The sequence below is a fragment of the Sinocyclocheilus grahami genome, unplaced genomic scaffold (assembly GCF_001515645.1).
Source record: "Sinocyclocheilus grahami isolate Dianchi unplaced genomic scaffold, SAMN03320097.WGS_v1.1 scaffold1497.1, whole genome shotgun sequence".
In the NCBI taxonomy this organism is placed as follows: Eukaryota; Metazoa; Chordata; class Actinopteri; order Cypriniformes; family Cyprinidae; genus Sinocyclocheilus; species Sinocyclocheilus grahami.
In genome coordinates, this window is record NW_015506676.1 from 171,043 (window position 1) to 186,546 (window position 15,504).

The following is a 15,504-nucleotide window of genomic DNA, read 5'->3' on the forward strand; positions in this document are numbered from 1 at the left end:
TTTGTAATGACAATAATGTTATATCCAAAAATATTGTAATATTATTATTACTAAAACTACTACTACTACTAATACAATTTGTTATTATTAACATTATTATTATTATTTGTGTGCCAACAGAAATTGTCTTTATAATTTTTAAATTATTTAAATGATTTAAAAATATAATCAACATTTATGGTGTTAGTAATAATAATAATAGTATTAATATTGTTATATATAAAATAAATTACTTAATAATAATAATAATAATAATAATAATAATAATGTTATATATAAAAATACACTAGTTAATAATAATAATAATAATTATAACAATATCACAATTAAGGTTATTAATTTTAAAATGGTTATTTTTTGTGATTGTTTTTTATTTTATTTGAAAAAATAACATTACAGAAATTTTAAAATTATTTAAATGATTTAAAAATATAATCAACATTTATGGTGTTAGTAATAATAATAATAGTATTAATATTGTTATATAAATTTTTTTATTACTTAATAATAATAATAATGTTATATATAAAAATACACTAGTTAATAATAATAATAATAATTATAACAATATCACAATTAAGGTTATTAATTTTAAAATGGTTATTTTTTGTGATTGTTTTTTATTTTATTTGAAAAAATAACATTACAGAGCGTGAATAACAGCGTAAATTGTAATATAATAATTTTAATAATACTATTTTTAAATTATAAAAACAACTTTTTATGCTTGTTTGCAACAACAATAATGTAATATCTTAAAAATATTATTATTTTTACTCACGATAATAATAATATTAATGTTATATCTAAAAATACTACTACTAATAATAGTAATAATAAAATAATAACAATGTTATTATTTCTTTAAATTGTTATTATAACATTTTAATAACAATTAATTTTTTTAAATAATAAGAATTCTGTAACACTTTATTTTAAGGTGTTACACATGTTACATGTACTTACTGTTATAATAACAATTAATTATGCATAATTACATGCAAGTAACCCTAACCATATAGTAAGCACATGTAGTTAATTAATATTACTCAGTACTTCAATGTATAATTACACTGTAACAAGGACACCTTAAAATAAAATGTAACCAATAATTCCTTATTATGCTTGTTTGTAATAACTATAATAATAATAATAATAATGTTATATTTAAAATAAATTATTTAATACAATTATAAAATGTTAAAATAGATTAATATCATTATTGCACTTTGTGTGCCAACAGAAACTGTAATTACAATAATTTTAATAACAATAATTTAATTTATTTAAAATACAATAACATTATATTTTTAAATAATGAAGCGAGACAGCAAACTTACAAAACAGCCGGAAATGTTTTTTTTTTAGAAATACCATTTTTTATAATAAACACTTAAATGCTATTAAATATTAGTGCTTGTGTTATGTGTTTTAAGTATAATCAAACCCTTAACACACAATGGACTAAATTAATTATTTAATGAATTCATTGATTTATGCAATTCTTTAATTAATTAAGTGTTCTCATTAGAGCTGTCTATAAAAACCAGCAGGCAAGAGTAGTGTTATCAGGCAGGTGAAGGAGGTGGCTTTAATTCTATAGCAAGCTCATTTTGTTATTTTTAAGGTATGATGTGATTTGTAGGTTGAAAGTACTGAATGTTTTTACACATTTTAAACTATATAGCCATCTGTGTTAAAGGGAAGTCATCTTTTGATTACAGGCACAACATCTGGCACAAAAAAATGTTTTTATAGTAAAATGTCGTGTGTTTTCATGTCACATGATTATCTAAGCAGCCAGAAGTGGTTCATGGGTTGTCTTTGAGATCAGCACCGTCGGAAACAGTGTGACGTAACGAAGCTTCGTGTGCTACAATCACGTGACCTGGCCGGTTTGATTCGCGCGCCGAAGCACTGATTCGAATCAAACGATTCGCAAATGTTCTGAAGCTTCGTGAAGCTGACAGCACTGGAGCGTCATGATGGACACAGACCTTCCAAACACTCCATGATCTTCTGCTTCACCTGTATGAGAACAAACGTGACTCTGCAGCACAAAACCAGTCATAAGGGTCAATTTTCTGAAATTGAGATGTACATGCACACACACTTCACCGCCTGTCTGCATGATGAAGATTTATCAGCCTGTGTTTAAAATAACTGTGCCAGATTGAGCAGCAGAGCATCTGACATACAAATATGCCTTTAAAAACATTTAAGGTGCTCAGTGTCAAAGCATGCTGAACAATGTGTGCTGATTTAATGATAATAGATATCTGCTCTGCTGTTTGACTGAGAGGTTTTACTTCTCTTACATGAAGTTAAATAAAGTAAACGTGGTTGAATAGCAGTTGAATTAGAAACGCACATGACTGCAGCTGCGCCTTTAAGATTTTCCGCGAACTCTCTGCTACGCGTCTCTCTGCCCCGCCCCCTGTCGCTAATGATTGGTCGGAACGCACGGCGTCTGTAATTGATTGGTTTAGACTCCGTTAGAGCGTCGCGTGGCTTGTGTGTGAGATCAGAAGATGAGGAGACACCGAGGAGAGTTTCGGCTCGTCTGATATCACTCACAAACTCACTTCAGAAACCGCAAAACTTTCTGCGTTCGAGCTTTTTTTGCTTCATTTATCAGCTGTATTTGATCTTCAGCCGATGACTGGCGTGTCTCGGCTCGCGGATGAAGCAGAAGCAGAAGCAGGTGTGTTTATCAGCTCCGTCAGAACATGAGCTTCAGAGCCGCTGGAGCTGTCACCCGCGGACGGACTCATGAGCGCTGCATTCTGCTGCCATCAGATGGTTTTCAAGCTTCAGTTCATGGTAAGTGTGATTCCGTTCTGTCTGCGGCAGCTGGATGATCACAGCTTCGTCTGCGTTTCTTTTTCCTCCGCTGAGGTAAAGACTGAGTTTGTGGGTTTGTGAAGAAATTGAACGCATGTTGACGGCTGCGCGGTGTCTTTGATGTCACCTGATTGATGTGTGTGGCGGCGCTTTGATGTCTGTTATTGGAGTCTGTAAAACACACACACTCACACAATCTCACACACACACACACACACACACACACACACACACACACACACAATCACTCACACTCATACACAATCATACACACACAATCACACGCGCACACACACACACACAATCATACACACACACACACACACAATCATACACCACACACACACACACACACACACACACACACACACAATCACACACACACACACACACACGGCTGCAATAAACAAGCATTGAGTGGCCGTAATCAGCTTCAGGGACCGTATCAGAGCCACACTGCACCGCAGACGTGTGCAGTGTAAATTGTCTAAGCATTAATAGTAGGGAAAGCCCCTTATACTGGAGCGCGGCCACTTATGACGTGTTTCTTGGAGGTTATAGTACACTGAAGAATGATCATAAGACTTTTTACATACGCCATGTGACCTGTAAATGCAAAAATGCTTTTTCGCATTGCCTGAAAAACCACCTCATGTGAGCGTAAAAACGTTTTTGCGATATATGGGCGTTTTTGCGAAGTTGACGCGTTTGTTTAGGTGTTAATGCTGGTTTTCGTTTGGCTTTTCTATATGTAAATCCCACTTCATCCAGCCGGTTTCTTACAGTTCTGTCACACACATTGACTCCTGTTTCCGCCCATGTGTTTTTCATTTGTTTTGTTGTGCATTTTCTATATTCAAGGCAAATTGCTTTGAGTTTTCTATCCTGACGCTTTGATGTCTTCTTTGGTCTGCCTGTCTCTTTTCCTTATGTAACCTTTCCATTTTGTTTATATTTGCACCTAGTTTTAGAAACAGCTGACTGGGAACATCCGACTTCTTTTGCCACACTCGGTGTTGGATTTCCATCTTGAAGGAGTTTTATAATCTTTTCCATCATTTCAGCTGGCAGCTCTCTTGTTGGGGCCATGTTTCCTCTCAATTAGCGAAGTCCAACAGCTCGTTAAGGTCTGTGAGCTCTCTCTTTTAACGGCTGACTAATTAGCATTTTAGATATGTGCCGGTGTTTGTTTCAGAAATGCTAATAATGAGCCGATTCCATCATTTTTTCCTCAAATTGAGAGATTCCATAATTTTCTTTCCTCTACTTGATATGGAAAATAATTTTCCATTAATTAAAATATTTTAATCTCATTTGTTTGAGGTATGTTTCACATAACCAGTGTTGAATTATGAAACAAAAATAGTTTTGTCATATCTGTAATTTGTTTATTTCTTATTAAGTAAAATATTTGCGTGAACATCTAAGTGTGATGATTCCGTAATGTTTGCCAGCGGTTGTATTTGTTTGACTGATTAACAGAAGTGTTCCGAATCCACCAACAGTTTTCACAATTGATTATAAATCTTCACGTTTGAAGATTTGAAAAATATATTAACATCACATTTATGAGTAACGATCACGTGAAAATAAGTGTTTGCTAATATCAGCATTATTGTGTATCTGTATGCGGTGATGATGATGTGAGTGACGTTGCATTTTAATGTTTTGTTAGTCTAGCCCACGAGACGCGCCGCTGCTGCGTTATTCATTCAAAATATTCGAGAAATATAGAAGCTCCTTCGGCTCTTTGGATTGAGCAATGCATAAATACACAATGCTGCTTTGTTCATATTTTTTATGCAATTTACGAAATTATATTTGATTTGTATGAGTTAATTTAGACGTAATGCACGTTTACTATAGACAGTTATTTCCTTGCGTTGACGATTTAAATGCGCTGCATTATTTTGCTCATTGCGCCCTCCTGTGGCCTCGGGAGACACGACAAAAGTTTCCTTCAGACCTATTTAATCTGCATATAAAACATTAGAGATGAGATATTTGTTAAATTTTTATTGTGTGTTTGACTGTTAAAACAAACAAAAAAGTTGTTGTTTGTCTCAATAAATTGGGTTAATTAAAAAATACAGTGGTTTAAAAAAATAAAAATTCTATTGCTCTGTTTTAAAAAGGGTTATAAAAAATGTCAAATAATTATCGATACCGAACGATATGAAGCATTATATCGTCTATACATTTTTCAGCTATATCGCCCAGCCCTACATCATGGGAAGAGCTATAAAGCAATAAGACACCATGGTTTTGCTCTGGTCTGTGTCCTAAAGCGTAGTATTTTACCACGTAGTGTGTCTGTTGAGTTGCTAACTGAGCTTTCAGGAACGGCTGTGATCTCAGATACTGAAGTCATTTCTCTGCCATTTGAATCTTCCTATTTTCCCGGTGAAATGCATTGTGGGAGCATTAGTCCTGCTCAGATAAATGGCCAGTTTGTGAGGAATGTAAAACCCATAATGTTATAGATTTAGGCTCACTTCCCCTGATTGATTTTCCCCCCTTTCTCCAGCTAAAAGGGTGAAACCACTTATGTGCATGCTAATGACGGCTTCACTGGCCGTTTAGCAGAAATCCACATTATCTGAAAGCTCACATTATTGCAGATATCATTGGACATGAATTACTCTTGATACGTGAACTCAGCTCGTCCAGCAGGAGCACGGGTTCATGCCGTTAGGAAGCGTTTATGGGACGATTCCTCTGTGCTAATGGCATCTTCCAGTCCGAGTTAGAAAGTTATTTGCTTTTTGAGTTTGTAAAGTGCTCAAATTGTGTTTCGGCTGCAGTGCAGATTGAATTTGAAGTGTTATTCTCTATAGTTTTAACCTTTGGTATTTTAGCTGAATCTCGTGCGCTCGTCCGCTCTGTTTGTGTCTGTCTTTATGATGTTGCTTTTCAGGGCTTTGGTTACTTTGGCACAGACAGATGACATTTTCTTGACATTCGATGCGGAGAAGATCTCGATTAGGTTAAAACCCAAACCAAGCCATTCACACAGAACGCATATTCAGCGTGTTTTTAGATGGACAAATATGACTGCTGCTCTCACGTCTCACACAAGAGATGTATAGAAAGCCATGCAAAGTTAAAACAGTTTGAACTTTTAGAAAACACGTCACGAATTTGTGGAGGTTTATTCCGTTTCATTGCGTCTCATATGTTTTATATGCAGTCTGTGTGATGGCGATTCGGCTCTTTGGATTGAGCAATGCATAAATACACGATGCTGCTTTGTTCATATTTTTTATGCAATTTACGAAATTATATTTGATTTGTATGAGTTAATTTAGACGTAATGCACTGTTACTTCCTTGCGTTGACGATTTAAATGCGCTGCATTATTTTGCTCATTGCGCCCTCCTGTGGCTTCGGAAGACAAGCCAAAAGTTTCCTTCAGACTAGAGCTGGACGATATGGCCCAAATTTATATCACGGTATATTTCTTAATCTCGGTCGATACGATATAATTCCGATATCGATATGAACACTATTTAAAAAAACCTTGTAAAAACCTCCAAGAACGCCCACAACAGATGTCTTTATGAAAAATTAATTTGCCAAGTCTATGACACTGTTAATTGAACATTGTAGAAGGTGCGTTTACTGTGTGTATCTCCTGACCAAGGCTGCATTTATTTGGTTAAAAATACAGTACATTTTTAAAAATATTATTATAATTTAAAACCGCAATTTTTTATGTGACTGTCTATTAAACTGTAATGTATTTCTGTGATGCGCAGCTGTATTTTCAGCATCATTCCTCCAGTCTTCAGTGTCACATGATCTTCAGAAATCAGTATAATATGCTGATCTGCTGCTCGAGAAACATTTCTGATTTAACACGTATTCGCATAGAAAACAGCTGTTTTACATTCTAATAATATTTCACATTTTTTACTGTATTTTTGATTAAATAAATGCACCCTTGGTGAGCAGAGGAGGCTTTATTGTACTTTGCTCTGCTCCTCAGCTGAAGGTCTGCTGTTTGTGACGGTGAAGTGATTAATTGCTCAGCCGCTCCACTTACAGGGATGATGTCAATCTTCTGGTTGCTAAGCAACTTCCTCTCTGCATCCACGCTAATCACCTTTTATCTGCCGAGGATGTGGTGTGTAATTATAGGCATGCTGCCGTCCTCTGAAATCGGCCTAATTGCTCGTTTTATTTTTATAGGATAAAGACACGGGGTGAAAGGGGACGGGGGTATTAGAGTTATTAAAGTTTGCTAAGTGATTTCTATCTCTCCCCCCGTGAACCAAACAAACCAGCAGGTCATTTAGTGTGATTTCTGAAGCGCGGCAGCGTTATCTCTGCGCGTCGAGTCGTGGGACGCAGGTGGAGGTCATTCAGGATTAGCGCTCGCAGACTAAAGTCCATTTTCTGGGTGAAGTCTGCGGCGTCCCGCGCCGAGCCGTCATTAAGAGGTTCTGCGGCGTGTAAATGCCCTGCAGGAAGCATTTGGCCCATCTCTTCATGAGCTCCCTGTTTTATTAACATTTTTAATGACTTGAAGGATTCAGTGACCCTTTACAGCATAATGAATTGCCCCGCGAGTCTCCCGGGTGAGGAACGACACTCACTCAGACGCTTTATCAGCGCTGCTCTGATAGACGTATTCATCCAGCACAGCCGTTCATCAGATGAGATGTGGGCATTCTGATGAGAATTTCATTAAATGTAATGCAGTGATTCCCGAACTCTTATCAGCCAAACCCCTTTGAACTTAAATATTTACTTGAAGTCACCCAGAGATTTTAAGTTCATATTACAGTCATGTATAAGCACGTTTGCATGTTCACAGCTCTCTGTTATCAGTAATGGTCACATTGATTATGAATATTTCATCATTTTTAGTGTTTAAGTGTTTCGATTTTATTTTACATTTTTATGACTTAGTTATTAGCTTTTATTAACTCACAACTCCTTGCATTTCATTGACGAAACCCAGTTGGTGAAACACTGATATAAAATAATGAAATATTATCATTATATTTATCATATACTTTATATGGTTTATAACAAAGAATGGAATATATTTTCTTTCTTTCTTTCTTTTTTTTATGTCAATGTGGTACAAAATAATCTAGGGCCCAATGAAATCCGCTTTATTTTTTACTAAGGTCCGTTTAAAAAAAAAAAAATTTTTATTAAATAAAATTAATTTTTTTTTCCATTAAAATTTTTCTGGACTTTAATGGTTCAATTTAAATTCCTCTCAATTAGCCAAGTCCAACAGCTCGTTAAGGTCTGTGAGCTCTCTATCGGCTGACTAATTAGCATTTTAGATATGTGCCGGTGTTTGTTTCAGAAATGCAAATTATGAGCTGATTCCATAATTTTTTCCTCAACATTGAATGATTCCATAATTTTTTCCCTCTACTTGATATGGAAAATGAATAATTTTCCATTAATTAAAATATTTTAAAATAGTTTAATCAAATATTTTAATTAAAATAAAAAAGCATGTCTAATTTAATTAATTCATGAAACTTATACAATGTAACAAATAATAATAAAAAATATTATTGAAAAAAATGTAAAAGCTTAATTTATTATTATTATTATTTCCCCAGAGGTTCTATGTTCTTATTTTTTCTGGATTTATGATTTAATACAAATTTATTATAAAAAACAGTGGTAATCAAATGAAGGCATAAAACATTAACAATTTAACAATTTAAAATTTAAATCTATAATAAAAATGTTAGAGATTTATTGCTAAAAATAAAACATTGACGATCAGTATTGTGATTATTAAATAAAGTTTTAAATAAAATTGTAAAATGATTACTTTAAGTACATTCTACCATAGAATAGTAATATATTTCTGTCATAATTTCTTCAAGTTAACCCGAACTTTTATTATCTTTTAGTATATCTTTGCCTCCGTGTTTTCCATAGGCTCCTAATAATCGTATTCAAAACTGGGATAAACTAGTTAGTTCAAAACAAATCCAAAAGTAGTCAGAATACACTACCTAAAATGTCAAGTCTAATAAATCACGTTACTAATTACAGTTGTCATCATGTACTGAGTAATAGCAGTCGTTATGAGAGTTGGCTGAAGCTGCAGTCGCTGTATAATCCGTCAGAGCTCCACAGGAACATTTACATGTGATTGCGCTCGTAAAGAGCGGCTCAGATCTCTTTTATAAATGCTGGAATGTAAATAGTGCGTGTTTCCTATCGGAGGCTTTTGTGAGATGTGCTTGAACAGTTTCAGAGGTTATTTAGCAGCTCGCCTCAAAAGAAACATCTTTGTCTTTTCTCCTGCGCTCTGATACCAATTATGCTTAGCGTTAGGAAATTTAAACGGGACCGTCTCTTATCGGCTAAGCCTTGATTCCATTAAAAATGCATGAGGAGCTTTAGGGATGAATCGGGCGATGTAGCGTGTCGAACTCTCTCTCTCTCTCTCTCCCCCGCGGCCCCAGCTGGGGGAAACGGCCCCGTTATCTGCTTATTATTCTGATAGGATCCCATCTCCACAGAGAGCGGGTCTATTCAGCGCCGCTGGGGCTTTGAGACGGGCTAAACACAGCTTTGATGTGCCGTTTCACCCCTGATCTCCAGCTTCGGTCACTCAACCTGAAGGAGACGATTGGGAAAAATCCAGGGTTTGACGACGAGGAGCTTTAAAATTCACTTTCCAGTTCTTAACCTGAGAGACAGATCTATAGGACGTCAATAGAGCTGATTTAACACAACCCTTGTAGATATGAGAATACCAGTGATATATACTGTATATTAAGCCTGGTATCGATATTTATCGACGGTACACCTTCTTCGATATCGATAGAAAAAATGTTTGATATAGCGCACGATATAGGCACGTGCTATGGTGACGCAGACAGCACACACAAACACATGCTGAATTGAGTGCTGTGCCTGTGATGAGGAGATTGTGAATAAAGATTGAATATTAGTCAAATTTAAAATAAGCATTTGAATGTTAGGTGTGCGTCAGGGAGCGTCATCAGCGGCGCGCGAGATGCGGTGATGATGATGTGAGTGACGTTGTTGCATTTTAATGTTTTGTTAATCTAGCCCACGAGACGCGCCGCTGCTGCGTTATTCATTCAAAATATTAGAGCAATATAGAAGCTCGATGCGGAGAAGATCTTGAATAGGTTAAAACCCAAACCAAGCCATTCACACAGAACGCATATTCAGCGTGTTTTTAGACGGACAAATATGACTGCTGCACTCGCGAGATGTAGCCATGCACAGTTAAAACAGTTTAAACTTTTAGAAAACACGTCATGAATTTGTAACGGTTTATTTCGGTTTAAGCCGTCAAACTGACGTCATCAGAGCCAGAACGCCATTCCAGAGCGGAAACACATTTTCAGTTTTTGATTAAAGATTATGACGGCCTACAATTATTATTTTTCCCCGGTGTATTGACTTCCACGGTTTAAGTGTTCAGCATAAAACTAGTAATGTGCACTAAAAAAAGTAAGTAGGATCATTTTTGATTTCATGACGATTTTAATAATTTTTAATACCATTGGCAAAACTATACTGTATACTGCCATATAGATATTTTAATATCTAACATTTTTTTTTGTCCATCCTTTATTTGTCAAGGCAACCATTATTTCAAGCTTTAAATGGTTTAATCCAAGTCTTCTAAAAAAGACACGTTTGCTTTATATGATGAACAGATTTTAATATAGGCTTTAATTTACATGCATATAAACATTGATCAATTACCATTACAAAAATCTCAATCTTAAACATTTGCTCATTCTGTGTATCTGTGTCTTTAAAATAGGGTGACTTTGTTGCAAAAGCTTACAGCAAATTTGATTTCAAACTGAGTTGAATTTACAAAAAAAAACAAGGTATTCACAATATGACAACACTGAATTTTTATAAGCAGTGTTTTAAGAGCCATATATGTGGTTTGTTTAGATAATCAGGCGTGGATCTATTCTACTTGACAAAGTTTAATCCAGGAGCAAAGAGAAATAATTTCTGCTTTAAAAGCACGGAGAGATCGCGATTGCACACAGTCTGTGCACAAGCAATATCGGAGTGAGAGGACGGGCAGTTCATGTGTATAAGTTAGGCCTATTTGAGAGCTCGCATCCAGTTTTCTGCGATTACATGACTGTGTTCTCATGTTACAATAAAGCGCTCTCCACATTTGTGAGGGAATTATTAAAATTATGCAGAATACCTGCAATCCTGCGTAGGGCTGTCGCGATGAGGGAATTTCCCTTGCGGTAATTTAGTGGCTCAATAGCGCGGAATGCTGTATTATATATATATATATATATATATATATATATATATACAGTATATATACATACATGCGCATGCATGCATGCATACACACACACACACACACACATATATATAATTTGTATATATGAAACCAAATAGCGTTGAAACAGAAGTGAAGTAAACAGAAGAGAATGACAAAATAACGATCCACATAACAGAACATGAACCTGACAAGAAGATCGTTAGGCTATCGTTAGCCTATATGTATAACAGTTAGCCTAGTTGTAATCTGATCTTCTAATCTGACTGGACAAGAGACTTTCTATTGATATCTCCACCTGCGCGCGTTCTAGACGGGCTGTCAGTCGGTGCAGTTACAGTGTTGCGCCACAAGGTGGTGGAAAGGGACTGTCAAAAAATAAAACGCGCAAAAATCGTGGTTGCTGCGGTTCTTGCATTCCTCTGCGGTTTGCTCGTCTATAGCACAATATTGCGGTTATCGCGACAGCCCTAATCCCGCGCGGACATTCAGACTGTAACTGACAGGAGGCGGATGCGTGTTAAACTCGCTGTTGGAGAGGAGAGAGACGCAGCTTGTATCTGTGTATACGGTAGATATGTGGAAAATGAGTAATGGAACCGTGTCAGATATTTCAGTATCGGTATCAAAATATAGACATTTATGATAACACTACCATGTAGTTTGTTCCTCCAAACTTTGAGTCCATAAATCACGCTGAGCTCCCTCACTGTCTGATCAGCTTTCTGTAGCGGCGGCTTTTCCCGGTTCAGATATCTTTTATTGGTCCCTTCACGATCGGATATCTATATTGGCTACTGAAGTGCCGTCAAAGGTTTGAATATCAATTCAAATTGTGGGGGTACTTGGTAACAAACTATGATTTAAAAGTAACAAAGTTGACTATTTTGCTTAATTTGTACTTGAGTACAAGTAAAAGTACAGCTTTAAAAATATACTCAAAAAAGTACAAGTACCTGAAAAAACTACTTACTTACAGTAACGTGAGTAGTTGTAATTCGTTACCTCCACCACTGCATATTATACTGATTTCTGAAGATCATGTGACACTGAAGACTGGAGTAATGATGCTGAAAATACAGCTGCGCATCACAGAAATACATTACAGTTTAACAGAGATTCACATAGAGAACAGCTGTTTTAAATCATAAAAATATTTCACTTTTTTACTGTATTTTTGATCAAGTAAATGCAGCCCTGGTGAGCAGAAGAGCCTTTGTTGGTTTTGATTGCTGATTTGACATTTGTTGTTGACAATCAGTTTTTGTAGCTTTCTTTCTCTCATCTTTCAAGTAGATGAAGATAAGTTGTCTTAAAGAGACTTTTAAGACGTGAACGAGTGCCAGCTTAAACCTTTTTCACTATCATGTAATTATAAAATGTAGAATTGAAGCTGCGCTGTGAGCTTGAGGAAGAGGCTCATGGGAGTTTGAGTCTTTGTGAGTTAGGGTTGTGACGGTGAGGAAATTTTCCCACCGGTTAATCGACGTATGACAACACCGGTAATACCGGTATCACCGCGGGGGCGTTCCCTCTTTTCCTCGCTTTCCTTCGCTTTTAAATAGCTTAAAAGCGCCATGTTTCGAATTAGCGGCAGTTCGGCGTTAATTGCTTGAATGCAACAACAAAATACAACATCAAACTCACTTTAGCCTATATATATAAAACAGAACTTTTATTAACAAAACAAATAAAAATACACCATGCTATAGGGCAGGCTATGCCTAATATAAAATAACTTGCATAAAGTTTAATAGGTATACAAAACTGGAAATAAGTAAACACGTATAATATATAACCAACTAAATACGAAACGTAGAACGTTTATTAGCAAAACGAGTAAGAAAGCTTGGAGGCACACCTTGATGTCAAATAAAATAAATAAATGACACAAAGTTTAAATAAAGTAAAAATCAGCAAATAATGTGGAACCAATTAAATAAGAAACGAATGTTTAAAAAAAAAACTTCCAAAATCACCTTAGATAAACTTTCACTTTCTTCATCCTGAGACTCTCAGAGGATCAGGTGAGATGTAAAGGGTCCCGTCTGTCATGTGACCTTATCTCCTCAAACACCCAGCGCTCCTCGCCTCTATATTGATGACTGAACGTACAATAAGACGCCCTCCGTTTCTGCCCTCGGGCCTGAGAGGTGTTCAAATACCAGAATAGATGCACAATTTGTCTGCTGCCGCGTCTTATCAGACATTCTGGGGAGACAAAAGATCGGCGTCGGTGTGCGGGACCCTTTATCTCCCGCGGGCCCTCGCCGGCCCTCATTGAGCCTGATTATATTCTTATCGCTGGTGCCGATGTCACTGCCGAGTGCCAAGGATTTACCGTCCTTGCATTCAGAGTTTGATGCTCAAAGACGACAAGATCAACAGAGAGATGCTTCAGTACAATTAACAACCAGCACTGCTGATCTTTACTCAGCCTCATGTTGACTTCTGTGTTTCTGATCTGGATTTGGGCCATTTAAAAGTATGAAAGTCTCTTCTGCTCACCGAGGCTGCATTTATTTGATCAAAAATACAGTAAAAATTGTGAAATATTATTAGAATGTAAAACAGCTGTTTTCTGTGTGAGTATCTGTTAAACTGTACTGTATTTCTGTGATGTGCAGCTGTATTTTCAGCATCATTCCTCCAGTCTTCAGTGTCACATGATCTTCAGAAATCAGTATAATATGCTGATCTGCTGCTCAAGAAACATTTCTGATTATTATCAATGTTGAAAACAGTCGTGCTGCACAATATTTTTGTGGAAACTGTGATGCATTTTATTTTTCAGGATTCACAGATGAACAAAGTTCAAAAGAACAGCGCATTTATTTGAAATAGAAATATTTTGTAACATTATAAATGTCTTTACTGTCACTTTTGATCAGCTTAATGCATCATGAAAGAATGTAATTAATTTTAAGATCAAATACAGAAACTCGAATGTCTTCATTGCAAACCACAAAAATAAAAGTGTGGTTTAACTTGATGAAATTATGACTTAAATATAATACTATTTATAATAAATATTGTACTATTAATATTAAAACACTGTTGTGCAGCTCTTTATTAGATAATAAAATTAAAAACACAAATCATGATGTTCTGTTGTATTTTTATGTTTTACATTTTAAAGATTATTGATTAAAAGTTTTATGAACTCAACTGATTAGACATGTGATTTGATTAAAATTGATTTAACCCATTAAAACGTGATCCAGAAAAATGTAAATGGAAAGCACAAAAGTTGGGGAAAATATAAATAGATTTTATAGTATTAATTATGACTTTGGCACCTTATTCCAAATATTTTGAAGTCACTTGACGGAACAGACAAAAATATCATTGTTCAGTGAAAACCTCTTTTTGCATGTGTGTTTTCTTAATCTCATGGTGCAGAAACAGAGAGATTTCACATATTTCAGCTGTGTTCCTGTCTTCTGATTGGTCAGTCCAGTGCTCCATTTATTATAACATTCATAAAATAATGATGTATCCTTTAATGTTGTTATTATGTGACAAAAGCAATAACACTTCAGGCCTTGTTGCTTTGGCAACATTCACAATGTATCCGTCTCGTCCAATCACATTAATGACTGCTGGGTCATTCTGTGTCAAATCTACCAAATTTCAGAAACTTCCCCGGCTCAAATTGTTGACTTTGGTAAGATTTTTAATGAAGGAAGACAAAAAATAAATAGTGATGAAAGCCCAAATATTAAATGTCATGGATTGATATGCACTGTTTTGTAGAGGGGGCTCAAAATGACATTTTTCACCGGAGATTTGGAGCCAAATTACAGGAGGGTCAAAACGACTTGAGAAGGATCGCAGCATCATTATGTTATTTTTCCACAGAGATTGGTAGCTCTATTAGTAAAATCTGTTGACTTTAGCAATCTTTGTTGCATTATATGCCAATGGTGACCGTTCAAAAATGTGATAAAAGCACTTTTTGTGTGTTTTCCCCCAAAGTTTGCATGACTGTAACTCGAGAAGTATTAAAGATATCTCAATATCTTTTTAGATTCTGGTTCTTAACAAACTTTTCTTTTGGTATCTTTAGTTTTAAGGCCCTGAATGGTTCAGTTCCAGAGATACTGGGATCTCAATGTGGCTTCAGGAGTAAATTGTTAAATTTGCGCACACTTTCATTGCTCAAAAACCAAGTGTGGGTCACTTTGTATGTAGTTGATGCTTATTGTATTTAAAGGGGATTGTCTGAAGAGCAAATAATGTTGAAACTAGAAATGTGTCTTGTTTCCTTTTATCAAAACCATTTAATAGACCATACCTATCTTGAGTGGCAAAAATAATCTTTTTCCAAAGTTTGCATGCCTGTAACTTTAGAAGTGTTAAAGATATCT

General features: G+C 35.6%; 1 protein-coding gene across 1 annotated transcript in view; it reads left to right on the plus strand.

Moving 5' to 3' along the window:
- The first annotated feature begins 2,529 nt into the window (after positions 1 to 2,529).
- The window catches only part of LOC107570728 (protein FAM222A-like), a 28,142-nt gene continuing 15,167 nt past the window's right edge, over positions 2,530 to 15,504 (plus strand). The window contains exon 1 of the mRNA XM_016256988.1: positions 2,530 to 2,823. The gene's annotated coding sequence lies outside the window, so the exon portion shown is untranslated. The remainder of the gene's footprint in view (positions 2,824 to 15,504) is intronic.